At 35.5% G+C, this 17,267-nt stretch overlaps 1 long non-coding RNA gene and 1 pseudogene across 1 annotated transcript in view; both read right to left on the bottom strand.

The window, feature by feature from the left end:
• The window catches only part of LOC119470280, a 60,464-nt gene extending 46,398 nt beyond the window's left edge, over positions 1–14,066 (bottom strand). The window contains exons 1-2 of the long non-coding RNA XR_005199163.1: positions 13,912–14,066; positions 5,386–5,552 (exon numbers count right to left, since the gene is read on the bottom strand). This is a non-coding gene — a long non-coding RNA (uncharacterized LOC119470280). The remainder of the gene's footprint in view (positions 1–5,385; positions 5,553–13,911) is intronic.
• On the bottom strand, positions 10,893–11,350 carry LOC108300322 (annotated as a pseudogene).
• Positions 14,067–17,267: the final 3,201 nt, after the last annotated feature.

Genomic DNA, 17,267 nt, shown 5'->3' with positions numbered 1-17,267 from the left:
CTTGTATCTTGCTGTGTTCTTTCTGTTGCCTTCTTGGCTTGCAAACTTCGATGAAGTAAGCAAACTACCATCCTGGAAAGGCCAGGAGCCAAAGAACTGAAGACTGCATTCAGTCAACAGCAAGTAATAATCTCAGGCTTGTATTCCAGCAACCAGCAAGAAATGGATCCTGCCAAGAACAATGTGAATAATCTTGGAAGCAGAACTTTCTCCCGTTGAGCATTGAGATGATGATAGCCACAGCAGACACACTGACTGCAGCCTGTGAGGGACTCTGAAGCAGAGGACTTAGTTAAACTATGCTCAAATTGCTGTCCTAAGAAACTTTAAACGAATTGTTTTAAGATGCTAAATTTTGGGGTAATTTGTTATGCAAGGGATAGGTAACCCTTGGAATCCATATTATAACATGGAATCATTAGTTACATGGTGCTTTACTATTTCAAAAAAACGTTCCCAAACATTGTCATTTGATTTTTCAAAATCCTGTGGGGTAGAAAAAGCAGGTGCAATGTGCATTTTACAGATCAGGAGAAATTGCTGTGGTTTTATGGCTTATGCTCAGTGTCACACAACTAGCTAGTGTTTTGTGTTTCGTTAGGTGCTCTTTTGATTACAACACCCAAAGGAAAGGAAGGCTGGAAATTTGAAAGACCTATCATATACTGGGATTATGGTCTTTAATGTGGGTGAACAAAATGGCAAGTACTCGAACACAAGGGAATTTGGTTTTGCTGTTTGTCTTCCTAACTCTTAAAATCTGAATGTTTCATAAATAAATCTACTGGATTTTATAGATTTGTTTTGGCATCTTTGTGCCTCTCCTAAGTATGTCACCAAAATGTCAGAGTGTTGACATTTCAGTTGGTTTAGAATGGCCTTTTATTTATAAAAGGTAATAGAATAGGGCTGATATGCAAACCGGGAGGTTTTCCATATGGAACATAGCATATGCACATATCATAATATATTTTATTGAATTGTTTTGAAAATTCATGGCCCATCTATTAAAACATTCAGACGATGGATGCTTCTTTCTCTCAGAAGTATTTTTACTTATATAAATTACTATTAAGAAATTATAAATATATACCCCGTCTCATGAGTGGTCTACAAAAGAAAAATGAGTTTTTCTTGATAAATCAGTTATTAATTCAACTCTATTCAAATACACTAGTACTCCCAATAGCACTAAACATTGCTGCATTTGGTAACACAACTCCCACAAAGTCCTCAGATTTTCATGATTTTTGAACATGGGAGGATATTACATTTTTAATTCTTATCCCTCAGAATCATAAGTATACTACCATCAGTGTTTTTATTTCTACTGGCACCTTTCATTTCTAATTTCCTGCTTTTCTTGTAAAAAGGGAACTCAGAAAATAACCAGTAATTGTAATGATGTTTAAAACCAGAACTAAACAGACTCTACATAAGCATTTAAATCATGATGGTGGTTATACAAACCAGCCTGTGCAGGCTTAAAGCTTATAACTTAGTAGTTAGGTAACACTGGACAACTTCCTTTAAAAAAATTGTGCCCCTGGGACAGGCATGGTGGCTCATGCCTATAATCCCAGCACTTTGGGAGGCTGAGGCAAACTGAAAACCCAAGGTTGGGAGTTCGAGACCAGCCTGACCAATATGAAGAAACCACATCTCTACTAAAAGTACAAAATTAGCTGGGCCTGGTGGTGCATGTCTTTAATCCTAGCTACTAGGGAGGCTGAGGCAGAAGAATCTCTTGGACTGGGGCAGCAGAGATTGCGGTGAGCCAAGATGTTGCCATTACACTTCAGCCTAAGCAGCAAGAGTGAAACTCCATCTCAAAAAAATTAATTAATTAACTAATTAAATAAAATTGTGCTTCTGGTGATTAAATAAGTCGATACTTGGAAAGTGAATTTGGATCCCTGGTGGTAGATGAAAGACATATCAAAAACTTCTTATGGGATTCTAAGGAGCAGCCGTTCATCAGAATTAGAGGTTCTCAGTCTGACTGCATATTAGAATTATCTGGTACTCTTAAAATAACTAATGCTGGCCGGGCACGGTGGCTCACGACTATGATCCTAGCACTTTGAGAGGCCGAGGTGAGCGGATCACGAGGTCAAGAGATCGAGACCATCCTGGCCAACATGGTGAAACCCCATCTCTACTAAAAATACAAAAATTAGCTGGGCATGGTGGCGCACGCCTGTAGTCCTAGCTACTCGGGACACTGAGGCAGGAGAATTGCTTGAACCCGGGAGGATGAGGTTGCAGTGAGCCGAGATCACGCCACTGCACTGCAGCCTGGCACCTGGTGACAAAACAAGACTCTGTCTCAAAAAAAGAAAAAGAAAAAAGAAATGACTAATGCTTGGGCCCTGTATTCATTTCCTATTTTTACTAAAACAATTTACCATAAATCTAGTAGCTCATAACAACACAATTATTATTTTTGAGCTCTGGAGCTCAGAAGTCCAAAATGAGTCTCCTTGACCAGCCTCAAGATGTCAGCAGGGCTGTGTTCCTTTGCAGAGGTTCCTGGGTAGAATGCATTTTCTTGCCTTTGTGGCTTCCAGATGCCACCTGCATTCCTTGGCTGGTGGCCTCTTCTTCCAGCTTCAAAGCCAGCAGTGGCTGGTGGAGTCTTTCTCCCATGCATCACTCTGACACTGACTCTTCTTCCTCTGCTACATTTAAAGACTTCTGTCATTATATTGAGCCCATGTGGATATCTCAGAATAATCTTTCAATTTTAAGATCAGTTGATTAGTAACCTTAATTCCTTTTTGCCATGTAACATAGTCACAGGTTTCAGGAATTAGAACAAAAGCATCTTTGGGAAGCCATTATAGCTTCCTGCTACTGCAGGCTCCCACCCACCAAAGACTAAGATTGGATTGCTCTTTCAGGGATATGTTTCAAAAACTGGCTAGGTGATTCTAATGTCTAGCCTCCTTTAAAGTCTACTGATGTAAATATTCACAGAGTTTCGTGAAACATTATCGCCATGAAATGTTCAATAATGATCAGATTAGGTTTGGAAAGTATTTAATTAAATACATTAGAGGTTAAAGAGAGTAAAAAGCTCTGTAACAGAGAAATCTGTTCACCCTATTTAACTAGCTTCTCAAACTTCTTGGTGTAACATCCACTAAGGGCCTAACTAGTCATTTCTCTATGTAAGTCATCTGGAATTGAGTGTTCTTGGGAGGAAAATGTTGGAGTCTAATGGCACTTATTTTATTTATTTTTTCACTCTAATGCTTCTTAAAACATTTTTGTTTTCCTATTAAACTATCTGTTGAAGTGGGACATTTCAAGTGATTAAAATTAAGATGCAAGGCAATCTATTCAGTATTGTACAACTACACATAATAAAAATAAAGTTGTCAATACAGTATAATTATAATTTGAGGAGAGACCAAAAAAATGAGACCCCAAAGCAGAATTTCTTTATTAAATAAAAAACTGGGACGGGCTTGGCTATAAAAAATCATATAATGACTCAGTGGCATAAATGAAATTTTATCTGTTCATTTTATATACTTATATTGTGAAGACAGGCAATATCTGAAAAATTATGAAATGTATGTCCATATTTTCTAGAAGACTTGTTCATATATAAACTATTTTCCTCTATCCTCTCTGCAGAAATCTACCTTCCTAAATAGCAAATTATGTGGATCATATACTATTTGAAAAATTTTGTATCTATTGAAAAGAAACTTATGATTATCTACATCCCATGTCTGGACTGTCCCCAAGTGCTAACTGCATTTATAGCACAAGGTGGATATTCTACAGGCAGTCATTAGAGACTTTGTCCATAAAATTTCAGACCTGAAGCTACGGTAGCAAGCAATGTATAAACATTGTCCTGCTCCCTAGCTAAAAAAATATGGTTCAGGGATTTTTCTCTATCTTGGAAGTGATACAGAGTGACACACTGTATAAAGTATTGGTTAAACACATAGCTCTGGAATCCATGCTACCTGTGTTCAAATCCTGACTTCCTTTTTTATTGGCTATATCACCTTTATGGCCTATGATTTCTATTCTATAAAATTGGCATAATAATGATATCTCAATGGCTGTAACTTATTAGACTCACTAGATGTTAGCTCTTATTTTTGGCTCATTACATTTACATTTAGTATGAGCAGTTTTATTAAATGCCTACCAATTTAGTTTAAATATATCTTATACATTTTATAAAAAGCAAATTTGCAACTTATATAAGAAGTTAAGAAACTATGATGTGAAATACTGCTATATCAGATATGTATAATTTTTCTACTAATTAATGTTATTCATTTTTTTAAAAAATAGAATCAGTTTTAGAAGCTTAGTTCCCATATTTACATATAAAATCACTGAGTCCAAAAGAGACTAAGTGACTTACATATTTTTACAATACATAAAATATAAAGGATAAAAGGGCAAATTTGCAACATGTTATGCTTAAGCAATTTTACTGTATTAAGATCTAAAAACTACTTTAAAATACTTGAAAGCTTTTGGAATTAAAATTCTACAAAAAATTCATTCAGAAAACCTGCATTGAATGCTAACTGTGTGACAGACACTGTCCTGATGAAAAAAAAAAAAAAAAACAGTAATAAAAAGGTATTTGAGAATTAAGATTTATTTTGAGAGTGTTAGAATGGGAGGCACCTGTTGACTCCAACACTCTTATGTAACTGATGAGGTTATCAAGTTTTAGAAAATGTTTAAACACCTTGCTTATAATCCCTCAGCCAGAAAATCATGTATCTAAGTTCTGCAATTCTGAGTGTGTCTACCCAGCAAATACTGACCTTTATAAGAGATTTTGAGACATACAGGGAATAAAGTTATGCAATCAGTGTACTGAATAAAAGAGGATAACTGCTGTCTTAGAAAATTTTCTTAGCATTTAATTTTTAAAATCCTAAAAAAAATTTAGAACTTTCTCCTAGGACATTGAAATTTTTCAAAGGTTTTGAATTTAAAAAGCAGATTTTTGTTTTTGATATTTCAACTAGCAGTGAGCTACGTAGAAACAATAATAACCTGTCTACTAGCAGTTAGGGCAAGAAGCAGATGCCTTTCACTTTTCTCCCAATAGTGCTCTAATTGCCTGTGTATGCCCTGGAGTCTGAATCTGACCTTTCTCTGACCTGTGCAGCTTACTTCATTCAAATTGAGAATTGTCTTCTTTAACCAATCTCCTCGTATTGGGCTTCTGCAGTATATAGTTCAGCAGGCTGAACTGAGAATTTCACTGGGTTCTGACTATGTCTTACCATTCTTTTAACTCCTGCCATTGTATACACATTGTGAAATTGAAAATAGTCTTTTTTCCTTTACATTTGAAAAACATGCCGTTTGAAAATAGAAATTCTTACTCACTAAGTACTTTTGCAGGGTTCAGTGCTGTGCTGGGCACCATCCATCCCAATTTGTAACTGTTCCTCTTCTGTACTACTGTGAGAATTTTTCATTTGGTCTTCATACTTCCAGTCTTGCCTATTCAGTGTTCCCAAATAATCTTAAATCCTACCTCCAATTATGTAATTCTGCTGATTAAAGAGTGAAAATGCTATCACACAAACACACACACACAAATGAGTGCAGGTTTTTAAAAAATGGTGAAAATAAAGTCTGCATTCTAGATAATAGTAATGTCAATTTTCTGGTTTTGATGTGCAATAGCTATACAAGATATCAGCACTGGGGGAGGTTGGGTGATGGGTACATTAGACTCTTTGTACTGTATACTTCCTGAGTCCACAATTATTTTAAAACAAAAAAGTTAAACTGTAAATGCATTCTTCAGATTTCAAAGTAAGTTTGAAACTCTGTATTGTATTTCAGCATACCCTCCAAAACAGAACCACTTAAACTCTTTAAGTCTTGTGCTTATTAGGGTACTTTGGCCTTGACCTTCCAATGCCTCTCTCTTCCCCCATCTGACTTGACAAGCACATGGTCTCTTTCAAGGTGTACTGTAAATTCAGCTGCTCCCTTTAAGCACTGCCTGGTGACCAGGTAAATAATATCTCCCACCTGTGAAACTTTGCAGCCTCTTTTGATTTTTAGATCCACTAAATTGTAAGTTTTTGGAGGAAAGAGTTTGTAACTCACTTCCCCTTATAGTCTACACAGATTCTAATAAGTGCTCTGCTCAATATTTATTGAAATAAAATAAAATCAAGCATTAAGCCTTCAATATGCAAGGGCCATTGTCTTGCAGATGTGAAGGTGGAGATCAGTTCCAATCAACTAATAAATCTGAAAAAAAGTTAAACACATTAAAGAGCAAAATATGTATTTTTTAATCTAATGTAACCTTTCATGCTGCAGAATTTTTTTCTTTGAATGTTATTTTCTAGACACTAGAAAAAGATAATGTCCATTTACAGCTGATACATGCTTTAGAGTTGAACTTGAATATCAGATCCAGCCTATGCAACATTAAGGGAAATATTGTGGCATATATGTATCATACAAGTTTTGCACCAATTAAAAAGAAATGTAAAATTAAAAGGGTCTCTAAAACTGTACTTCAGTTTCACCCTTAGGTAAATTAATTTTTTTCAATATAAATGTCCTTTTCTTAGGGTACTTCCCCTTTACTGTCTCATTAATTTTTTCCAGTTCTAATAATAAATGGTCCAGCATATTTCTTCAGGGTCACTGGATTATAGCTCCTATCAAATAAGCTGAGCAGTGACCTCAATCTAAGATTTTTGATGCCACTTCAAGGTGGCTTTCCAATGCTGAGGCTCAAATAACTACTTGTCCAATACTCGTATGACATGGCATTATTACCTCAGCATCCATTTTAATGAAAGAATATTTAAGCAAATAAACAATAATATAAAATGCAAAAGTAAGCACAATAAAAATTAAACAGAACATGTGTACCTATTTGTTTAATGTGAATCTCTGTACCTAGTTTCTGAAGTTGCAAAAAGAACCTGTTTTAATCCACTGATAAAGGTAGGTTTTTTTAAATAATGTTTACTACCTTGAGCTGTTTTTCATTTGAGGTAATTAAGACATTCTGAAATTAATTCACATTCAGTAGTGCATATTGGGAGCCCCCTAAATGGCCAGTACTGTGTTAGACACTGAATCACTTCATTTGTTTTTCCAATCTTTGTCATGAATTTGAACATGGTAAATTATTTCCTCCAACCACAGTCAGTGCCTCTTTGTTAATAAAAAGCATTTAAGTGACCAAATTGGTGAGAACATTTACCACTCTCTGTCTTAGCATTTTTCAAGAATATAATACACTATGTTATTAACTCTAGTCACCATGTTGTAGAGTAGAGTTTAAACTTATTCCTCCTAATTGAAATTTTATATCCTTTGACCAACATCTCTGAGTTAAACTAGATATGTGCTATTTTCTACGACTATGGAAAGTTCAAACCAGTTTCTAACTTGCTGATCTTTTAACAAGTAGCACAAACTTTCAAAGAACTCAGGATGGAGTAGGACTGAACTCTGTTGGGAAAGACTAATAAGTATCTTATCAGGAAGCTTATGTCCCAGATTCTACCCTCTGAACCATTTCCCATCGCATCACAGTGTGCTGCCCTTTCTTCCTGTCAACTCAAAAGTTGAAGTAATTACATGGTGACAGTGGTTAACTTTTCCTTGGTGCTGCACATGTCCCAGTGACTATAGAGGCAAAATTGTCAGGATTTTCTGAAATTGCCAAAGTGCCAGGTGGTGATGCTTCTATTCCTTAGGATGTGGTCGATATAAAACATGGTGTATATGTGTGTAAAATGATTCTTTCCCGATGCAATATTTCAGCTCTGCCATGACACAGAAAATTAACTTAATATGTATATGTTGAAATATCTGCTCTTATTAAAGACTTTTTGGATATATGTCACTATCCTTATTAACTAACTGGTTTTATAAAAAAGATTTTTTTGAGTGTTAAGGAATATTTGTTCTAAGGTAATATTTTAGACATTCAAGGGAGCATCCATTGTGCTATGTTTAAAGTATCTAATGAATATACTTAAGTAAATCAGTGTAAGAACTGTAAATAGTCCATCTTGTTCTACCTTTAAAACATATCTTTGGTATGTCTGCTCCACAAAATTCTTGCCCAAATCTTTGACTTCCATCACTGAGGAACTTATATGGGCACCTTCAAATATTCACTGTTGCTCATGGAATAAAACCTAGGTTCTGTTTGGCAGAAGGCCTTCAAAATCTTGCTCCTACTACCTCTTCACCATCATCTCATAGCAACTTTCATCTTGTTCACCACATTAGCCACAATGGCATTTCTTTTCCTTGAATATGCCTAGCCCTTCCCCACCTACAGGCTTTGCACGCCTTACCTCTTCTGCCAAGCCTTCTCCTCACCAGTTCATTCTCATCCTTAGAAGCTCACTCAAATGTCTTACCATTTAGCAGACATACATGCATCTACTTATTTAAAGTATCATCCACAAGCAATCTCCAATTCATTATCCTGTTGTTTTCTACCTACCACTTAAGAACCTCTTATTATCTTGTTTATTTGCTTGTTTACTTTCTAGCATACCCACAAGAAAATAGGGTCCCTGAGCACAACTACTTTATCTGTATGTACAGACTTTATCTATATGCACAACTAGAACCCTGCCTTCTCTAAGCACTTGTTGAATCAAGAAATGATTAGTAAATAGCTTGATAATACATGACAGACCTTAAGACCTGATACACTTTATTCAAAATGTATATGAAAGTATAATAGTAAGAAAAAAAGTTTGTCTGTACATAGACATATCATGCCTATATTTTATGTGTTCCATATCTGAGAGCATATGTATCTATCTGATCCTTCATAGAAAGCCAATATGTAATTTTAAATTATGATTTAATATGGTTGTTTCACCAATTCATTAACTCTGTAATTCTAATCAGTTATACAATAATTTTATTTTTATTAGATATCAATTACCTTTTTATTAGCTTTTTAGATACTATGCATGAGCTTTGTGGGGAGTCATTAGCAAATGGGTATATTCACACTGTCTGTTGTGATCCAGTAACAAAGAGTACTAGGCCACTGATGGTTTTTAATAAATGCCAGGGAGTAGCAACGTATAATTTTAAAAGGCATTTAAATATGCAAAGGAGAAAAGACACTTGACAGTTTCATGCTACTTCGAGTTGGAGAATTCAGATTTGACTGCAAAGTATGTAGCGCTATATTCAATGGCACTATTTTATTTGGATTGAAAGGAAAAAGGGGGAAAAAAGACTTTCTAGTTTTTCTGAAGTTGGCTTCTGATGCGAAAATAGTAGATGGGAGAAATTTGACATTTAAGAAAACATTGTTTTGTCAGAAGAAAGGTTCCCAGGAGGACAATAAAATATTGCAAAGGTTATGTTCACCTCTTCAGCAAGGGTGTGGATTTATCTTGAAAAAATATATGTATAATGAAAAATTAAGAACGCATATTTGGTTGGTTGAGTGACATAGAGGGAATCATTCATTTAAAAATTCTACAGATTGTTTGATGCTTGCTTGCAAATCTGAGCAAGACTTTGATCAGTCAAATATACAGCAACATATGAAGACACAAACTGGAGATATCAAGACACACTGTGCATTTACATTTTCTCCATCTCAAGCTCTCCTTATTTCTGAAGTCCTTTGTCAGCAAGCTGACTGAAATCCTATGGCATGTGAAAGTTCCCTTTTCAAATTGTATTATCCTTATTTTTATAGATTATGTTTTCTCCTTTCTCAGCCAAGATACTAATATTATTCAAGTGCTTCAACTCTATATTGCTTGTACTTTGCAGACAATATTGGGTATCGCCTCTGGTTAAGCCACAAACCATGAAAAAAAAGCTGAGTTTTCTATATAACAGAAAACTTGTGTAGCAAGACAACAAAACACTTTCACAGTTCATTCTTAAACCTGAATGAACCTGCTGCATTGATAAGAAGGCTAAAACTAGAATTATCATATTGCTCTAACTCAGCCTTTCAGCAGTGCCCCTGAGCTATATATATAACTCACTTTATCTCATTCATTATTATTCCCAGATAAGGGGAAAGGAAAAATAAACTACAATGTACATATTAATATTCAGGTTTTGTGAAAGAAAATGTAACTTTCTCTAGGAGGGTAAATGGTGATAAGGTTTTCCATGTGGAAATCTTTTGAAGAGTGACGTCAGATAGAAACCTAAACAGCAAGACTGATTTCTTAAAGAAAAAGAAAAGCATTTGGAGAAATTTTCCCTTTTTAAATTATTTAAAATATTGACTTTATTTTAGACTTGCAAATGTCAAAATTGTCATTTACAGACATGGCAAATGTAGAATCAGGTGCACAATTAACCTAAAAAAGAAATAAATACATTTTTGAAAATATGCCCACCAAAATATGAAAAAAATATAGTCAGATTTTTTTTAAATCTTATCAGTTTTCAACTTTATGAAGTGCTAATGATTATTAATTGGAATTTTATTAAATACCAATGATTTTGAGACTAAAGGAAAAGTATGCTTTCATTTCATCTTCTTATTCGCTAGAAATCTTTTTGACTTAAACCATTGTTAATATTCAAAGTGGTCCATCCTCAGTCAGTGAAATTATTCCAGTCAACACATTTATATTAAAGTACTACTAACAATGGCTCAATATTTCACTTACAGGAAAGTTTTAGCTAAACAAAAGACTATAAGAGAGGGAGTGTTTTAATGCAAAGAAACAATTCTCAGATGCTAATTTTAGACATTTTTGCTACTAGACACATATTATAGAAACATGGACTTCTACAATTAACATCACAAAGTTTATCACCTATTTTGTCTACATGTGGGCTCATAATTTTTTTTTCTTGGTGTATAAACTATTTATTAACAGACAAGGCCTACAGACTTATTTGTTCTTGGAAACACCCATGGTGCAGCCACGGCGGCCAGTGGTCTTGGTGTGCTGGCGTCAGACATGAAGGCCACAGAAGTGGCACAGCCCTCTATGGGCTCGAATCTTCTTCATTCGCTCCAGTTCTTCATAGAGCTTATTGTCCAGACTATTGGCTAAGACCTGGCTGTATTTTCCATCCTTTCCATCCTTCTGTCTGTTCAGAAACCAGTCTGGGATCTTGTACTGGTGGGGATTCTACATAATGGTGATCACACATTCCACCTCATCCTCAGTGAGTTCTCCCATCCTCTTGGTGAGGTCAGTGTCTGCTTTCCTCAACACCACATGATCATGTCTTCTGCCCACACACTAATGGCAGTGATGGCAAAGGCTGTTTTCCACCGCCCATCGAGGCTGGTGTTAAGTACTCACAAAATACACTGGAACTTTTCAGGGATCACTAGACACATGGCGGCAGCACAAGCGGCAGCATGTAGGCCTCCTGTGAAAGGGGCTCATACTTTTAAGACAGTGATCCTCCAATTTTAGCACACACTCGAATGTTCTGAGCAACAAAATGCAGATATCTTACTTTTACTCCCAGAGTTTCTGATTCAATAGATATGAGGTCAAGAATGAGTATTTCTAATTATCTCCAATGCTGCAAGTTGGTGACCACACTTTGAGAAATATTAATCTAACTCAGTGATTTTCATACTTGTCTGAAATCACCTGAAAACTCTAATAAAAACACAGATGCCATCCAGAGATTCGGATGTCATGTGTCTGCCACGTGACCTTTAAAAAAAAAAAATCTGTAGGTGATTATAACATGTTGATCTACTTATCAAAGTATTTCATTAGTGATAATACTAATAATATACAATTAGGCAATATTGATTTTATACTTCAAATCGAATCTAACAATATTCGACATATGCTCATTAAACACCAGTTGTGTGTGCTAGGTGCTAGCAGTACACTGATCTGCAAAATACTCTGTGATCTGACTCCTGGAAATCTTCCTTATCTTATCTCTTAATCCTCTACTTCACACGCCCACCACCACGCCTCTCCAACCTCAAAGGCTTCCTTGTTGCTTCTTCACTACATGAAACAAACTCCAGCTTAGAGCCTTTGCACTCACTATCTACTTTCCCAGGAACAGGCTGCCCCTGTGTCTTCTTCCCTCAGTTCCTCTAGTTCTCAGCTCAAATATCACCACTTCAAAGAGGACTTTGTCTAAAAGAACCTTGCCTTCCAACCAGTCTACTTGCTTTATCATCTTGCCCTTCTTTGTGTTCATAGCACTTAGTAGTATCTGAGTGAGTACAAGTGTATTTATCTATTGTCAGTCTCTTTCCACTGAACATAAGCTTCACTGGCATGTTACCAGAGCCTCAAGATGTGCCTGGTATATAATAGGGACTAAATAAATATTAAACAGATGGGGATGTAATAACAACAAAATGAACAGGTCTCTGATGTCAGGCAGCTTACCCTTGAATGGGGTATATAGTTTGTTTTTGTTTTTAAAGGGAGGCACTGTACAATGGGAGAATAGTGGTCTACATGGCTAGAAGAGCACAAAGGGCAAGAAACCCAGCCTGAAGTAATCAGAGAATACTCTTCAGCTGAAATGATTTGTAAACTGAGAGTAAAACTGAGTAGGCATCTTCCAAGGGAAAGGTGACAGGAGCTCAGCATAATGATGAATTTTTAAAAGTTTAATAGATAACTTAGCATGAGTCTACTAAAATTGCACTAAAAACTAAGAGCTCTAATTGAGCTATTAAACGTACATAGGCTCAGATTGAAATCTGAGAGCATGATATCCTTGAAAGAAGGAATCAGACTGACAAATGTTTTCTCTTTTTTCCTGTTACTATTACTCCAGCAGTCATCCTGTGCAAATAGTAGGCTTTCTGTGCACATACTGATGAATAAGTGTATGAATAAAAGACTTGCAACCCATGAAAATTCACACTTCTTTATATTTCCACAATGTCTTACATACAGCAGGGACTCAAATAATAATTATTGATCAATAATCCCCTAAAATGAATGATATCACACTTTACTGAAATGTCAAACTATGTGACTCATCCTACGTGAACATGAGTTAGATATTACTATTGTATCTTGAAAATGAAACAATAATTATTTTATTCCATTTCGTTTTCTCCACAAGCTACCATGAAATGTGACTATGTTTCCAGTATTGATTTAATTTGTTGCTATTCATTTTTTTGCAAAAATGGTTCAGTAAATTATTTGGTGCAAGATGCCACTGTACTAACTAAAAGAGAGAGAAAAATTTTGCCTTTTGAACCTGTCAACCTGATAGAATAGTACATCTAAGTTTTGTAATTTTTCATCTTATTTTTAATCTTGAGCTATCTTCACAAATTCTTGCATTTTTTCATTGTGACAAAATTTTAAAATGACACCACAGAGAACATGGAATACTTCTCAGACAATTTAATTTTAAAAGTAATGAAGTCGAATTTAATAAACACCAACTTCTTCAATTCCACATCTTCTATATTAGAATGCTGAAACTACCAGAAACATTATTCAAGCAAATTAAACAGTATTTAATAAGTCCATCACAACTGAGGTAGGCAAACCCTAATGTGGCCCCTAAGTCCTCCCCCTCCTGGTATCCCTTTCTTTTGGCTGTGGGATGGGCCTATTAACTCAGTCTAACAAATGAAATATGCAAAAGTGATTGAATGTCACTTTCAGGAATTGACTAGGAAAAGTGGTACCTATCATAATCTCAAAAGACACAATCCCAAATGCCATAATCCTGAATGTTGAAATTGCAAAAGATTAAAATTCCTGAAAATCAAAATTCCTAAACTAAAATTCCTCATGTCCACAGTCCTGAAAATCACAATCCCAAAAGATTAAAGATCCCAAATATTAAAATCCTAAAAGCGAAGCTCTGGGAAAAGGATTAGTGCATTTTCAGTTAAATGCTGGATAGTTGTTTGTGTTACTTGCATCAAGTTAAGTGGAAATTTACCTTGTGATTGTCTTTATTTGCATTTGGCAGAAAGTTACACTTGTGGATTGGTCATGCAATATGGCATGATAAAAGTTTCAGTACCAAAATGCATTTGCATTGGCATTTCTTCCAGCCGATCAAATTCCAGGAGCTTTTAACGAATTCAAGCTGCATTTGCCTGAAGAAGACAGTGAAGTTATTAACTGGTTAGAAAATAATTATGCACATGGTAGGATAAGAAGACACTTATACAATCATGTTGCTGTTTAATCATCAGCCTTGCTTCTGCCAAATTTGTGGTCCGTATATGAGTACATGTGGAATACATTTCAGCATACCCAAAGAAACACTGAAGCATGGCACAGAAAATGGGAAAAATTAAGAGGAAATATTAGTGATGGTGTAGATTAAATCATAGATGAGATTCAATGAAAGTAATGCCATGTAGAAAATTAATGTAAACATATTCTCCAAGGAGAGCCATGCCCCAAAGAAAAAAAAAAGCAGCTATTTACTGCCATGAAAGACTTCAAAATACAGTTAATGATTGTGAAAGTTGGGAGCTCTTTTGGATGACCTCCATGCAACTGCCCATAAGCTATCCCTTTTACATACTTTTTCATGTCAGATTTTTTTTTTCACTTTTCAGGTTTTCCCCCACTATTTTAAATTGACAACATTATTTTTACAATTCCCTGTGCTATGTATTTCATCTTCACATCATTTCCAATGTTTTCAATATTGGAGGTATAAATTGTATAATTTTAGAGTTCTAATTTGTTTTACATATTTTTTGCAAATTTTGACTCCATGAAAGTGCACTATCACAGTGTTGACTATGCACAAGCATTGTATGTACATAAAAACATTGAAACTTCTTCCAAATATGATGGCATATGAAAGGTAAAATTTCTCAAGATCTCAACCCTTTGGGTGACTGCATATAGGGTGGTGATGATCAAAGATTTTGACTGATCTCATCAAAAGACATAGGTTGTCTGTAGCAGCTTTTTAGCTGACTGAAGTTGTAAAGCTGGGTGCACACAATTATCAGCCATTTATCAATGTGTTTTGGACCTATATTTTTAAGAATACAGTTTGATCATAACTGCAACTTCACTTGAGACTGAACCAGAAGCACCTAGCTGAACCACACCTAGATTCCTAATTTACGGATTTTTGTGAGATAACAAATGTTTGTTGCTTTAAGCTGAGAACTTTTGGAGCAATTTGCTACCAGTAATTTGTAACTAGCACAATAATAAAATCTAAAACAGGTGTCATTATTTGATTCCTTGTGTTCATGTTGTTGCCTTCTAGGTTCTTTTGTCTCCTCTGAGGTGATCTAGCACAGTGGGCAAAAGCGCTGACTCTGAAGCCAAACATCTGCAAGGGGATCGCTGCTCTCACCCTTACAGATAATGATATGGTGGTGATAGCATCTTACCCAGTAAGGCTGTGGTAGTGATGAGTAGATGAGGTGATAAAGTTCCTCACAGATACGTAATAGCCTGTGAGTGTAGCTGCTTATTATCCCCTCTTTATCTCTCTACATTTACATTCTATATTTCACTTCCCCTTTCTCCTCTTTGTTTTATATTCCTTTATTTTCTCATGGCTTTAAGAGCCCTTTCAAGAAATATTCTTGAATTTCTACTATTTGCAAAACATCTGCTACAGTTTGAATATGGTTTATTTGGCCCTGCCAAGTCTCATGTTGAAATTTGATCCCCAGTGCTGTAGGCAAGGCCTAATGGGAAGTGTTCGGGTCATGAGGGCATATTCCTGAGTGGTGTGTGGACGGTAATGAGTGAGCCCTTACTCTCTTAGTTTCTGCAAGAGCTGGTTGTTTGAAAGAGCCTGACTCACTCCCAATCCCCTTCCTCTCTCACCATGTGATGTGCACATGATGCTGAAACCTCATTGCCTTTCTCCATGAGTGAAAGCTTCCTGACACCCTCATCCAAAGCAAATGTTGGCACCATGCTTTCTCTACAGCCTGCAGAAACACCATGAGCCAAATAAGGGCCTTTCCTTTATAAATTACCCAGCCTCAAGGACTTCTTTACAGAAAGAAAAATGGATAAGGCAGCATTATAATAGACATTAGGTTATAAGGTAAATGAGCAGATGTAGATCAATGCTCTCATGCTATGTAATTCTCTCCCTTTCTTTTATTGTTTTGTCTTCTGCCATTCTTCCTCATCACCTGCAGCTTACATTTTTGAAGCTCCATTGCCTTGATTATTTTATCATTAAAAAAAGGTATGGTACGTAGAAATAGTCATGTCCCATAGCTACGTCAATCTTTCTCACATAAGAGCTCCTACTATGGCTTAATCTCTTTAAGATTTCACTAAGTCTTAGGTAAAAACCTATTACAGTTATATTCCATTTTTTAAAAAAGAAATATAACTGACTTGTAATACTCCCCTTCATTTTAAAATCTATTTACTTTCTCAACATTAGAAATCCACATGATTACATTCGGAAAGATAAATCCTATCCAATCAATAATCTTTAAGTTTTTCATGGATTTATATTATCTACCAGCTAGCTAAACAGAAGGAAATTTTAAAAACTCTTTTTCAGAGAGAATTTAAGGAATTTTGATAAAGTGGCATGTGTACCTAAAAACTGCTCAGGGATTCTTCCACATAAAGCTGGACGCAATGAAAAGATGCATGGCTAAGTGCTTATGAGGGCAAACTCTGAGAGACACACTGCTCAGAATCAAATACTATTCTTATTTTTTAATAGTGCCACCGTAGCAATTTACTTCCCCCCTCTTGTCTATGTTTTCTCATCTGCAAAATGCAGATAACAGGAATATCAGCCTGGTAGAGTTTTCATAATGATTAGATGAGTTAATAGCAAGAAATTACTTACAATATGGTACATAGTAAATACCATATGTGTTTGTTAAATAAGAATAAAATAGTGAGATTTAAAGCTCTCTTAGATGAATTCTTTCAAGGAAAGTGAACCACAAAAAAGAAAGAAGAGCTACTGATAATCACGTGTTCTGTCTCAGGGTCTTATTTAAAAAAAAAAAAAAATCTGTTCTCAAATATAGAACACTCTTCCGAGAATATGTCCAAGAGAAACACAGTGGGCACTCCAGCACTTCCCTGGAGATAACAGTGGTTGAAGCAGGTGGATGCTTGAATGAATGATGTGAATAAATCAGAATCAAACCTACTATGCTCTAATGTAATAATTTGGTGTATATAAAAATTGGAGATTGTAAAAAGGCAAACTTTAATTCAGGATTTCTAGCCAGTAAGCAAATACCAGTTGAACTGAAAACTTACTTCTGTATTTTTTTTTTTTTTTTTTTTTTTACCTGGTGTCCCTTATATTTAGGTCACATT

The sequence above is a fragment of the Cebus imitator genome, unplaced genomic scaffold (assembly GCF_001604975.1).
Source record: "Cebus imitator isolate Cc_AM_T3 unplaced genomic scaffold, Cebus_imitator-1.0 Scaffold26, whole genome shotgun sequence".
NCBI classification, from domain to species: domain Eukaryota; kingdom Metazoa; phylum Chordata; class Mammalia; order Primates; family Cebidae; genus Cebus; species Cebus imitator.
This window is presented reverse-complemented; position numbering and strand designations above follow the sequence as displayed.